The 12,625-nt window shown below is 38.9% G+C and overlaps 1 protein-coding gene and 1 long non-coding RNA gene across 9 annotated transcripts in view; one reads left to right on the top strand and one right to left on the bottom strand.

Annotated features, from left to right (window-relative positions):
• Nucleotides 1–12,625, top strand: part of SYT1 (synaptotagmin 1) — a 541,941-nt gene that overhangs the window by 431,083 nt on the left and 98,233 nt on the right. The window lies entirely within an intron of this gene.
• LOC112654769 (uncharacterized) overlaps nt 1–12,625 on the bottom strand; it is a 312,057-nt gene that overhangs the window by 192,075 nt on the left and 107,357 nt on the right. For all 6 annotated transcript variants that reach the window (XR_007402258.1, XR_004804963.2, XR_004804962.2 and 3 more), the window contains exon 3: nt 2,687–2,763. This is a non-coding gene — a long non-coding RNA (uncharacterized LOC112654769). The remainder of the gene's footprint in view (nt 1–2,686; nt 2,764–12,625) is intronic.

Consider the following 12,625-nt stretch of genomic DNA (forward strand, 5'->3'; position numbering starts at 1 on the left):
GTTATCTCTTTGCCTTTTCTACATTTTTACTCTGTCAAGTTATTTTCCCAATGATCTTTATCCATTGCTTTTGGCATACCTTCTCCCAGAAAGCCTTCTCCCAAAACGCTACTTCCATTTTTTTGCTTTTCATAAGAAATCTAAATGATATTTTAACTCTAAAAAAAATGTGCTATGTGCTAGACCTAGTTTTTCTCCATCACTAGTGCATATAAGATAGCCTTTCATTTTTCCCTCTCAGTCTTGACCAACTAATTGCAAACTTTTCCTACCATAACACACAAACGAAGAATTGTCATCTTTCTCTGTCCTCTGCCCGTCCTACAGTAAGACACAATCTCTCTTGATCTGACCCTTTATACTGATGTTTAGCCATACAGCAGACACGCTGTTAGTCAAAACTGATTAAAACACAGGGCTTCTTTAATGAAAGAGGCAGACAGGTAAACAGATATGTAGAGAATAGTACTACAAGTGCTACACTGAGAGTTTGGAAAGGTGTGGTGGAAGCACAAAGAGGGAAGAAGGGCCAGACTCAGAGTATAGTAGAGACTCAAAGAGGTAACAGTTGAGAAATAAGTAGGAATCCAGTAGAAAAACAAAGGGAGGGAGGTTATACCAGGCAAAGCAAGAGCATGTCCAAAGATTGAAGGCACAGTAGAACACGGGGCAATCAAGAGCATGCAAGTAGAGCTCTTGTCCTCTTTCGTGCAAACTCAAATGAAATCGCTTTCAGGTAGTAATGTCTCTGCTCCATAGTGTGTATCTCCCTTGACACTGCTTTGTACAATACTTTTATAATTTTCCTTTTTATGTCCATGGACTTGGCCGCCTACTCGGGCATCATCGGCATAAATGCTGTTTGTACTTTTAAACATCTTTTCAAAGTGAGACCACCATTTCCAAGAGTCTATCTAAAAGCTGGCTGTGTTTCACCCGGATGCTTACATTTCTGCCATCTTAGTTCTCCTTGCTCATAAAGACAGAGAGAGCCAGGCCCATTCACAAAGCTGGTCTTTTTTAGCTTTTGTCTTTCCTGCCACATGTTCACACCCATGTTTTTCCTTTCCAAGAATCCATTCCTCCACTCTGGGTGGTAGTCTTCCCCCCATTAATGAGTATCAAGCCCCTTTTCCCCGACCAATCTCTTCTGGAGTGTTAACTTCCCTCTCTTTATTGTAAACATTGATAATATTTTCCTTTTGGTCAAAAATAATTTCCTACATCTTACCAAAAGGTACCCAAACAGCAACTTTTAGGGGCCATCTACCCCAAAATACATACTTTCCCTTCTTGCTAAACTCCCATGCTACCTTATTCTTTTTTGTTTTTTTTTTAATGATAGTCATCAGAGAGAGAGAGAGAGAGGCAGAGACATAGGCAGAGGGAGAAGCAGGCTCCATGCACCGGGAGCCCGATGTGGGATTCGATCCCGGGTCTCCAGGATCGCGCCCTGGGCCAAAGGCAGGCGCCAAACCACTGCGCTACCCAGGGATCCCATGCTACCTTATTCTTATTCACAACTTTTTATCCTCAGGTATTTTTTCCTCATACGACTTGTTGGCATACATGTAAAGGGCATCTCAGGCTGTTCCAGCCACCACCAGAATGCATCTCTGTTCTGGATTAAAAGCAACTAGAAGCTAGAATGCCCATGTTCTTCTCAATGGCTTTCTATTTCACACTTTTCTATTTCCCTATTCTAACATCAAATCTCTCTGCTGCCATTAATGGAACTCCAACATATCATAGACTCTTTTTCCAATGACACTGCTCTAACCTATATCTCCTACTTCAATCTGGGAGAGAACCAACAGTCTAGATTTAGCTTGGTTCAGGGAAATCACCACAGTGCTTCGTGCTTTTCCTTCTGACACAGTCTACAAAATATATCCTGTCATCTGAGGTTCAATCAAATTCTTTATGTCTGTGGATCTGAATTACTGCAAATACGTCTCCTGGGTTCTTCCCAGTTGAACTAATAATTAAGGTCCCACCCCCACAGTCCCTCGCCAGGCAGCAGGTCTCATCTCTTATGAGTTGAGTTGACATAAAAAAAACTTTCAAAATCCTCCCACTGCTTTTCTTACTATTCCCAAGCTGTTTGATTTTCCTTATCATCTCCTTCCTTCTGCCCTCTTTCTAATAGAAGATGAAATAGATAAACTTTTTTTTCCTTACTCTCATCCTCCAATTTTTTCTCTCCCTTCTATTCCTTTCTCTATTTTTTCCCACTGCCTTGCCTCCCCAACCCCAATTCATCAGCTTTTCTTCTCCACCTTCTCTTTTCTCCAAGGCTCCCATTTGCTATGGACAGACTCACTGGCCAGCTGAATGAAGCCAGAGTGGAGAAGCTGCTCCCTAACCTTGCTATTAAGTAGCTTTTCTCTCTTCACCAGCTTCTATGTGACTCTCCTATCTATACCACACTTTTTATCGTCTTCCTTTCCGTTCTCTCCTGGATTTTGTGTCCCCCCTCCCCCCCCCCACCTCAGGCTCACATGTAGATCTTATGTAATCCTCAGAGGAAGATACAGCAAGTGCTACTTATACAGTTTAACAGGAAGGGAAGAATTTGCTTAGAGCGTCCCCTAGAGCTGGTGAGCAGCACAGCTTGGGTCTGCTCACCATTCCATCTCATTTTTTTTTACCCAGCCCTCCGTGAGGAGGAAAAGGAAAAACTTACCATGCCAATGAGGCTTCCTAATTGTGTGGCACTGCCATTTCCTCCAGATTTCCCCCTTGGTCACCAGCATCCTGGAACTAAAAAGGGAAAAGTATTCTTTGGATTAAAAACAGCACCTTGGCTACTGAATTTTCTCTGTCAACACCCCATTACCCCATAGTATCCTTTCAAGTTAGTTGGGACGCACAAGTAAAGATAACTACGAGCGACAGAAGGTCAGGATACAAAGTCTTTGTTGTTGCCGTGATTGGTAAAAATTTAATGCTGCTCTATCAGTAGAAGACTATATAGAAATCATTCAAATGCACATCTCTGCTGTAAAGAGAGAACACTTCTCAGGGTGAAAAGTGCCCAACAATCCCTTCCAAGGATTATCTGGCATTTTTGTTGTTGTTGTTGTTGTTGTTGTTGTTGTTGTTTTTAATGAATGCTCCAGGATCAATGGCCCACCTTCCACATAATATTTCCTAGCAATGCTTCCTTTTAAGTGCAGAGGTCAAATCTGCATTTTTATTTAGAAATATGTTGCCCATACTTCAAAATTACTTGGTATCTACATTTCACTATAGAAGATTAAATTAGTTATTTGAATTATGGGAACGAGTGTTCAGGATCCACTTTACCACAGAGCCTCAAAGTCACATGTGGACAAGAAAATGGAATATTGAAATTTAGGCCTGTCCCAGGAAATCAAGGACATGTAGTTAATATAGGAAGAACATTAATGGGACAAGGTAACTTGGTAAAGGTTTGTCTTTGGATACCTTCTAAACTGTCTTCCATTATTCCCTTTCTTCACATGTCCTCATACAATTGGCCCTTTACCCAGACTTATGCCCTCTTCTAAGTAAAGCAGCATCTCAAGTTATAGACATAACCAGAATCACCTTCATTGTTGCTCATTTCCACTCAGTTAAATCTTCCATACTCCAAGAAACTATCAACTAAAATGTAATATTGTGATGGATTGTCATATCATCCACTAGGGGGCAAAACAGTATTTCATATCATTTTAAAGGACTCCTAGCAATCTAGAGCTTACCAAAAGGGTATGAATGGTGATATTTTAGGCATCATATTCTATATTCTTTTCACATTTCCCTACCCTCCAACTAAAAATTCACATATGAAATTAACCAAAACAAATTCCTCTACCTTCTCTAAAGTGGTTCTTCCTAAAATATGTTTCTATAATGGCACTTACCATTTTATGTTGAACTTCTATTTTATGTCTATTCTCCCTAGCAAAGAATAAGTCTCTTAAGGGCAAGAGCAAGCTTTAGTCAGCCTTTTTTCCCCAGTACATTGCACCATGACTGACATATTGAAAATATAAGTGTTTGGTAAACTGAATTAAGTGTAAGATTAAGTGTTGCTCATTTTCTGCAAACCACAGAAAGTGGAATGGATTACTAATCCTACTTGTAAATTCTGACAAACAGCTAGTAGTCTCTGACAGAGTAAAGAATTCGGTAAACATTATTCATTCTTTGGCTCAATAAATATGTACTATGGGCTAAGCACTATGCATACAGATAAAAGGACACTATGCAAAAATGATCAAATTTATGGGAGTGAGATGCAATGCAATAATCACACAAATACGTGATTGCTGTTCATGATTGCAGGTACCGTACGTGATTATAATACATGATTATATAATCAATATTTCAAAGAAGAGCATGGAGGGCTATTAAAGAATATATAAAAAGGGACTTTTGTAATCTGATCAGTCAGGGAAGACTTCTCTAAATAAACATTGAAGTGCTGTCTGAAAGACGAGTATAAGTTAATCAAGCAAAAGGGTGAACAAAAAGAGAACAGAATGTCGGGACACCTGGGGGGCTCAGTGGTTGAGCATCTGCCTTTGGCTCAAGTCGTGATCACGAGGTTGTGGGATCAAGTTGTGATCCCGGGGTCCTGGGATCAAGTCCCACATCAGGCTCCCTGCTTCTCTCTCCACCTATATCTCTGCCTCTCTCTGTGTCTCTCATGAATATATTTTTTTTTCATGAATACATTTTTAAAATATTTTTTAAAAAAAGAGAGAGAGGACAGAATGTGCCAAGCAAAAGGAACAGTTTATGTGATGGTTCTGAGTATGCAGTTAACATGACATATTTGATCCTATGAAGACGACTGATGTGGCTAGAGCACAGAGCAGGGCCAAGTGCCATGAGAGAAGGCGGAGGAGTAAGTAGGAGCCAAATCTTGAAGAATATTATAACTGATGGTAAAGATGTGGGGTCTTTATTCCTAGATAGACAAGATACAGAACCACCTGTCCACTGTATTTCAGAAGTAAATTTTAAGGAGACCAGCTAAAACCACTGGAATAATCTAGGTGACCAATTATTGGATTTGAGTGGTGAATATTCTAATGTTGGAAAATGAGATTTAGTGGGTAAGGATGAAAACAAGTGAACCCACTTGAGAGACTTCTAATAGATAAAATCTGAACTCTAAAGTAGTTAGTGGTCAAGAGTAATGCCCAGTTTTCTGGCTTGAGCAACTAGCTGGAGGCTGGTAGCAATTACTGAAACAGAGTGAACCAGGTTTGTGAAAAAGATCATGAATTCAGTTTTTGGAATTTGGATCAAAGATGTGTGTGAAATACTCTTAATGTGGAAATGACAAGTAGACAGTTGGATATGAGTCTGGAACTCAGACAAAATATCTAAAGTGAAGATACAACTTGGCACATGGCAATCACATCTACTTTGTTATTAAAGCTACAGACAGGGATAATACATGCATATTTGTTTTATTGCACTTTACTGAGCTTTTTACAAATTGAAGGTTTGTGAAGCAAGTCTATCAGTGCCATTTTTCCAACAGCAATTGCTCACTTTGTGTCCCAGTCACATTTTGGTAATCCTTGCAATACGTCAAACTTTTCCATTATATTTGTTATGGTGATCTGTGATCAGTGAGTACAATTTGTTGAACACTCAGGTGATGGTTAGCATTTTTTGGTAACAGAGAATTAAGGTATCTACATTTTTTAGACATAATGCTACTGTACACTTAATAGACTGCTGTACGGTATAAACTTCCTTACGCACCAGAAACCAAAAAGTCCACTTGATTCACTTTATTGTGATATTTGCTTTATTGTGGTAGTCTGTGAGCAAACTCGCAAGGATCTCCAGGGCAAGCCTCTATTAGATTATGAAGAAAAGATGTGGCTTGGGACTAAAGCTTGAGAAAGACCAAGACCAAGGATGAGTGGCCAGAGAGCCAGATAAACAAATCAAGAAAGCATTGTATTACAGAACCCAAGAAAGAGAGGGATGTCAACAAATTTCTGCTGAGACTTCAGGTTGAAAAAATATTTATGGTTTACCAAGATGGATGTCATCTGAAACCTTAGCAGCAGCTATTTCAATAAAATGGAGGCAAAATCAGTGAAACGTGAATAAATAGGGACAGTGATGGCCACCAATTCACTCAAGAAGTTTGGCTCTGAAAAGGAGCAGAGGGATGTGGCACTATCTAGAAAAGAAGGCCGTTGAAATAGGATTTTTGTGAAAATGCAGTATGTGAGTGCTTGGTATTACATGTGCCAGGCACTCTTAGAACCACTTTGCCTTGTATCTACTATGTTTATTTTGCCCATTGATTTTTGTGTGCTTTATTGTGTCCCAGTGTCTGTATAGGAGATGTCCAATAAATATCTGTTGAATGAACAAATAGTAAATACCCACATCTCAGTCTACTGATCTTTTCACCATTCTGTACTTCTTTTAACAAGCATTTTGACTTTCTACTTTCATCATTCTTATTTTGATCATGTCAGAATATCTATGTTTGTTATTTCTAAAAGGACTACAAGTGTATCTCCTATTGACAATAAATGTATTAAGAGAAAATTTTGAAGATCTAAATCATAAAGCAGGTATCTATATTTAATTATATGAATTTTACACTTGCAGCAGAGTGACTGGTTTAAGTGGTTACAAGACTTTGCAGGTGCATCTTTGTGTCGAGAACATTTTTTGCCCTCTCCTCTACATGGTTCATGCTGACTCTTCCTGTTGACCTTCATATATCAGCTCAGACACTGGCTACCCCAGGACATTTATTTATCACTGCTCCCCCTCACATAACAGCTTTGACTGAAAGGGGAGAGCTAGACCACCTGTTTTAACACTACATTTGCATGGCAAATACCTAAGTTTTGCAAAGAATGTGCATTTGGGGTGGTCAGAGAAATGGATGATGATTATCAGAGGTAAAAATTTCCAAGTAAAGTCCTCCCCTCTTCAGTTCTGTTACTAGACCCTAGGAAGTTCCAGCCTTCTCTTTGCTCCCATAGCATTGGTGCCACCTCTGTGGTACAGTTGCAATGTATTATTATTATTCTCCATATAAATCTGTCACTCCACTACAATCAGAACTTCGTAAAGTCCCCTTATTCATCTAAGTATCCATGGAAATTGGACTAGAAGAGTCTTTGGTAGAATCTATTTTTTTAAGTAAGAAATGAAATAATTAAATGAATCCAGAGTTAATAGGTTATATAGTATCCTCATAAAGTATTCAAAGACAAAATACACTGTCTCATTCACCTGAGCAATTCACTGCATATTTGTACACAAAGCCAGATTTGGTCTTTTTAGCCTCAATATATCCACAGCAACATTTCATACTGTGACCATCTAGGCCATTAGATGTAAATACTGATTTGGCAGATAGGTTAGTGGTATGAGTACAGTTATGGGAATAAAATGAATTTGAAAGCTACTACCACCCAAAGGATATATTTAAAGCTATTCTTATTAAGATGAGAAACTTGACATTATCCCTTTTATAACTGGAGAATGTCCTCGTATTTTTATAAATGAAGAATATGCAAATAATCCGAATTTTCATTTTGAGATTTTTGGACTGCCATTTTTTATTTGTCACCTCTAAATAGACTTCCAACCTCAGAGAAAAACCCTGTACTTGGAGAAACTCACCAATTTGACACATAGAAAAATCTTAAGATTAACATAAATAGAATATGTCCTTGTAAAATGTCACAGCATTAAGTCAATTCAGGTACCTTTTAAAACTCATTCAAGAGTACAGCATTTCCAACAAGCTCGTGAACTTAGCTCCATTTGCAAAGGTCACTAAAATGAGCCCCTCTTTTCACACGTAAAATGATTGATGGTGCTGTAGAAGCCATCAAATAAATATTCATTTTAAATCAAGCTTTTTATTTATGTGTTGGCAATGACCTCTGTTCTAATATCTATATGTAATGCTTTTCAAAAAGGAAAGGCATTGCTGTAGTTGTCTATTAAATCATTAATTTGTGTCTACTCTATTCAGTGGCTGCTTTAAAAAAAATAACAGAATTATCAAGCTGCTCAGAACAAAGGTTCTTTCTGATTGTCAGCTCCATATTCTAAAAGAGCAGGTTAATTTCTCTGAATCTCACAGTTGGAACTTTCTCACACTAACTGGCAGTTTCCACCTAGTGATCAAGGCAATTGACTAAAATAAATTATACATAAAGCTGAAATTCCTAATAGTAATAAGGCTCCTTCGTGAGATAATCACATGAGCAAAAGCACTCATCTGTCGGCTGCAACTCTATAGGGTTTTGAAATTATCTGATAAAAACTACATTTCCAGAAATGTTTTCACTTCTAGTTTTATGAAAGGGCTAACATGGCAATGTCTATGGCATAAGGTACAAAGAAGGAGCTCCAAATATATTCATTAGATGACTCGATTAAACTGTGTATGCTGTTGATAAAGCAGTAGTGTCCATGCTGTTTACAAACAAACGGTTGGTGAGGTGCTCATTTCAAAACAACGGTTATTTATACAACTTAAGAAGGCACATAATAAGAGCTTATGAAGTACAATCCCTGCTTCTCTGGAGTTTAGGATGAGGGAAACTCATATATGAAATAAATAGGAAAAAACCCCATCTCTAGGCACAATGCTGCTGGCTATAAAGCAACTGCTAGCAGAAACCTACTAGTTTAGGTTAGTAGGGAATACTAGCATAGTAAGGGAATACTTTGTTAAAGATACAAACTTGGACTAAGGCTTAAAGGTCGGGATAATTTTGTTAGGCAGAAAGGACTAAAGAAATTGCAGATGGATTTCCTGACTATGCAAAAATTTGGCGGTGAAAAGGAACAGAACTCAGAAATGCAGTAATCGCTTTGGTGAACTGTGCCCCCCACACACCAATCTTGCACCATCTTTATGAACAAGGTATTTATTCCACTGGCTGCCAAGAGTGTTGATGGCTGGTGGCCCATAACTGGGTTCCTTCTTCTCAACATCACCCTCAGGAGAAGAGAGCCCTAGCCCAAGAAGTGGGAGACAGCCCACATCCAATGACTGGTGGATTCAGAAGCATAAAAACTTCACCCCTTTTAAGAATTCAGTACTTAATCTGAAGAGCTATCCTAGCTCCAGAGCTCCCCATAGGATTGGCTGAGACCTCTGATAGGACTACATCACAGCCCAACTTTTCTATCTGTGCAGTTCTGCTTCCTGCACTCGCCCACAAGTTTTGATCCAAAGGACACAACACAATAAACTTCCCACTTGCAAATCTCTGTGTGTACTTCCCTGAAGAACTTCACCTGTAGCAATAGAGGATGACGTGGGGACCAATCTCACTGTATTTGATAGAAGGCAAGCTACATTTATTCATTCAAGAGGCATATACGGACCTTGACTCTGTGCCAGCCACCATTCTAGAGCTTAGAACATAACAATCAATCAGGAAAAAACAAAAAACACTTCTCTTCTCTTGTAGGCCTGATATTCTAGTGGGGAAAACATACACAAACATCATAGAACTTTAAGTAACGTGTGCTCAGATGAAAAAGAAGCAGGGCAAAGGGAAAGGTAGTGTGTATGTTTAGAAGCAGATAGGACTTTAGATACGATGGCCATATAAAAACTCTAAAGAAGTGACATGTAAGCAGAAAGCTATACAAACTAATGGGACAATCCATGATGGTATCTGGGGGAAGAATATCGCTGACAGAAGGAACACCAAAAACAAAGGCCCTGAGGTAGAGGTGTGCCTAGCACGTCTTGAGAAGAAGATCAGGAGCACAATATGAGGTGGAGGTCATACCACATAGATCTTTTTGTTTAAGGAATACAGATTATTCTAAGTCAAATGGGAAGACATGGAAGGGCTCTGAGTAAGGCTAACTCATGATCAGATTTCCATTTTAAAAGGATCACTCTCCCAGTGGGTGAGAAAGAATCTAGAAAGGAGCAAGAGTGGAAGCAGAAAGGCTATTAGGAGGCTACTATAGAGGTCTAAGCCAGAAACGAGAACCCAGGCTTAAGGTTATGAATCATTACAGTTTACCTGGGTCTGAGGCTTCTCGGGGTATACAGGACTTTTAGGGCTAAAGCCAATAGTCTCTTGCAAATCAAGAGGGTTGGTCTCTCTGCCTGTAGTGGAGTGAGGGGCCTTTAAGTAGGGAGGTGAGGTCAGATTCAAAATATATCCTGAAGATTGAGCACACAGTAAAGTAGAAGAAGAAGTTTTAGATAGTTGGGGCAGAGACAAAGTACAGAGCTTCTTAAAAGTCAGGAAAAAATGGGTCTGGACCTTTCAAAAGATTAGCCTGGCATTAGTATACAGTCTACACTGGACTTTGGAGAGACTATGACTGATGAGATCCTTCCTCAGACTGCTGCAGGAAAAAGATGACAGATGTGTTTAGAGCTTGATCTCAAACAAAGTGGAAGTGAAGTGATGGAGGTGGTGGCAGTGACGGTGACAGTGCCAAGTATCACAGAAGAGACAGAAGTCATAGCAGAGGTAGAGGTGATGAGGGTAGAGGTCATATTGATGAGGATGATAGGGAAAAATTAAGTAAAATTTAAAAATCTAATTAGGGAGACATTGACAAATGTCAAGATCTGTGGACTGAAGGACTAAAGGACAATAGAAGGAACATTGGTCACTGGAAACCGATTACTTAGTCACCCTGACAGAAAGGGATGTTGGAGAGGAGAATAGGCAAGGGGAAGATTTGGTGATTAAACAACCAGTTACATGAATTTAAAGTGAGAGTGAAATATCTGAATGGGTGCTCAGTTGGACTATTAGTTTGTCATTCCAGATGGCAGTCCGATAGTAAAGAAAACTCATTATTTTGAGTCAAAGGACCTTGCTTCAGTCCCACAATGAGATGCCTATGTAATCGTATGTAACCTCTGAGGCTTAGACTCTTTATGTATAAAAGGGGCAAGACGGTACGTAATTCACTGGGCTGTTGTAGAGAAAACAAGATGGAGTTGTCGAGAAGTATGGATCCCGAGATGTAGATTTGGGGATCATCTTTCTACGTAAGTTTTCCAAGGACCACTTCAGTTTCCCATCACCACAACCCCACTAAAGAAAGCTTTTAAAAAAAAAAAATATTGAAAATCTTGGTTTCTCGAACTTTAAAGTGATACACATAAAAGGGCTTGCTATGAAAGGAGTATATTGCTACCCAACCATCTTTCTTGCAAATGGACATGTGAAAACTATGAACTGAGAGGCTGATGTGAAACTGTCCATAAAGCTCTCAGATCATTCCAGTCCTTCTGTGCAAGTTACAAGAGAGTAAAACCTTCAGATGTTAGAACAAGACTCAAGAAGAGAAGCACATATTCATCCAATCACAGAAGTTCAGTGAAAGACTTATTAGAAGGAAAGAAACTACTTGTTTTCCCACACCTCATACCAGTATGAGCATCTCAATCTAAGATTCTGAAGTAACAACACGCACTTATGATGTAAGCCTCAGACCCAAGGCTTGTTTCAGCTGTGGCCAAGGAGAACACATTTTCAGAAGGGGTCGTCGGCACAGTGCATCTCGGCCAGACATGGACCTAGGAGGGTGGTTTCAGAGCCTCCCCATGACGCACATCCTTGCTCTGTTTGCTTCACGAGAATTTCAGGTTCCCACCTCATCCACAACATATGAAAAACACATCGCAATCATATTCGGAAATGTCCTAAACCCAATTAATCAAGAGTCAAACCAGCATGTGGTTGTCCAAATTCTGAAATTTTGTTTTATAATATCATTAAAGCTGTTTTTTAAAGAATTAGAAAAATGAAATATATATTTCTACCTTAGATCCTTACAACTCAAAAAATATAACTCATAGGACAAAGGTTCATATGAGCTGAATACTTTCTTTGCCTTTTTCTAGAGAATGAGTTTCTGTTTACCTGCTTGATGCCACAAAGAACACAAATTCCAGAATAGTGATTAGCTTTCAAATGGCTTATAGATACAGAAGTACTAAGATTTTCAAACGCTGCAAAGTAACTTCAATGGATTAGTATAAAAATACATGTTTATTTTAGCATACCAGGTACAATTTTATAGGCATGTGAAATTTTATACATTCAGGTTCCTAAATTAAGGAGTTAAGTGTAAATCTGAAAATGGTGCTGAGATGCCATTAATCATAGATTTAAACTGTGGGCTATAGAGAGAGGCCATTTAAAAGAGAACAGTCGTGTCTAAAATGCCTACCTAACTAGAATGGTTCGAGTAACCTGGTTCTGCAACAGAGTGAGTTTCCCAGGGAGGGTATTGTGGCAAAAAGATAGAATCCTGCAAAAAGAACCCTCCTCCTAGTGAGTGTTTTTGAATTGCAATTTTGTTCATTTAAATCTATAAGGTTCAGATGAATTTGTCCACACTTTGTATTAATTTGTGATATTTATTCCCATTCTGTATTTTCAAAGACCATGAAAAAGAATGCACTCTACTAGATTCTCCTCATGTGTAAATTCCTAGGGAGTAAGTAGGCACTTTGGGGGAATTTAGCCCATTAAGTAACTATTATCTACACTAATGGAAGGGAGAGAGGACCTAGATAAATCAAACCAGGGATAGTTTTCATAATTCCATTTACTTTTTGAAATGCATGGTAAAGTGGTAATTCAGC

This window comes from Canis lupus, chromosome 15 (assembly GCF_003254725.2).
Source record: "Canis lupus dingo isolate Sandy chromosome 15, ASM325472v2, whole genome shotgun sequence".
Lineage (NCBI taxonomy): Eukaryota > Metazoa > Chordata > Mammalia > Carnivora > Canidae > Canis > Canis lupus.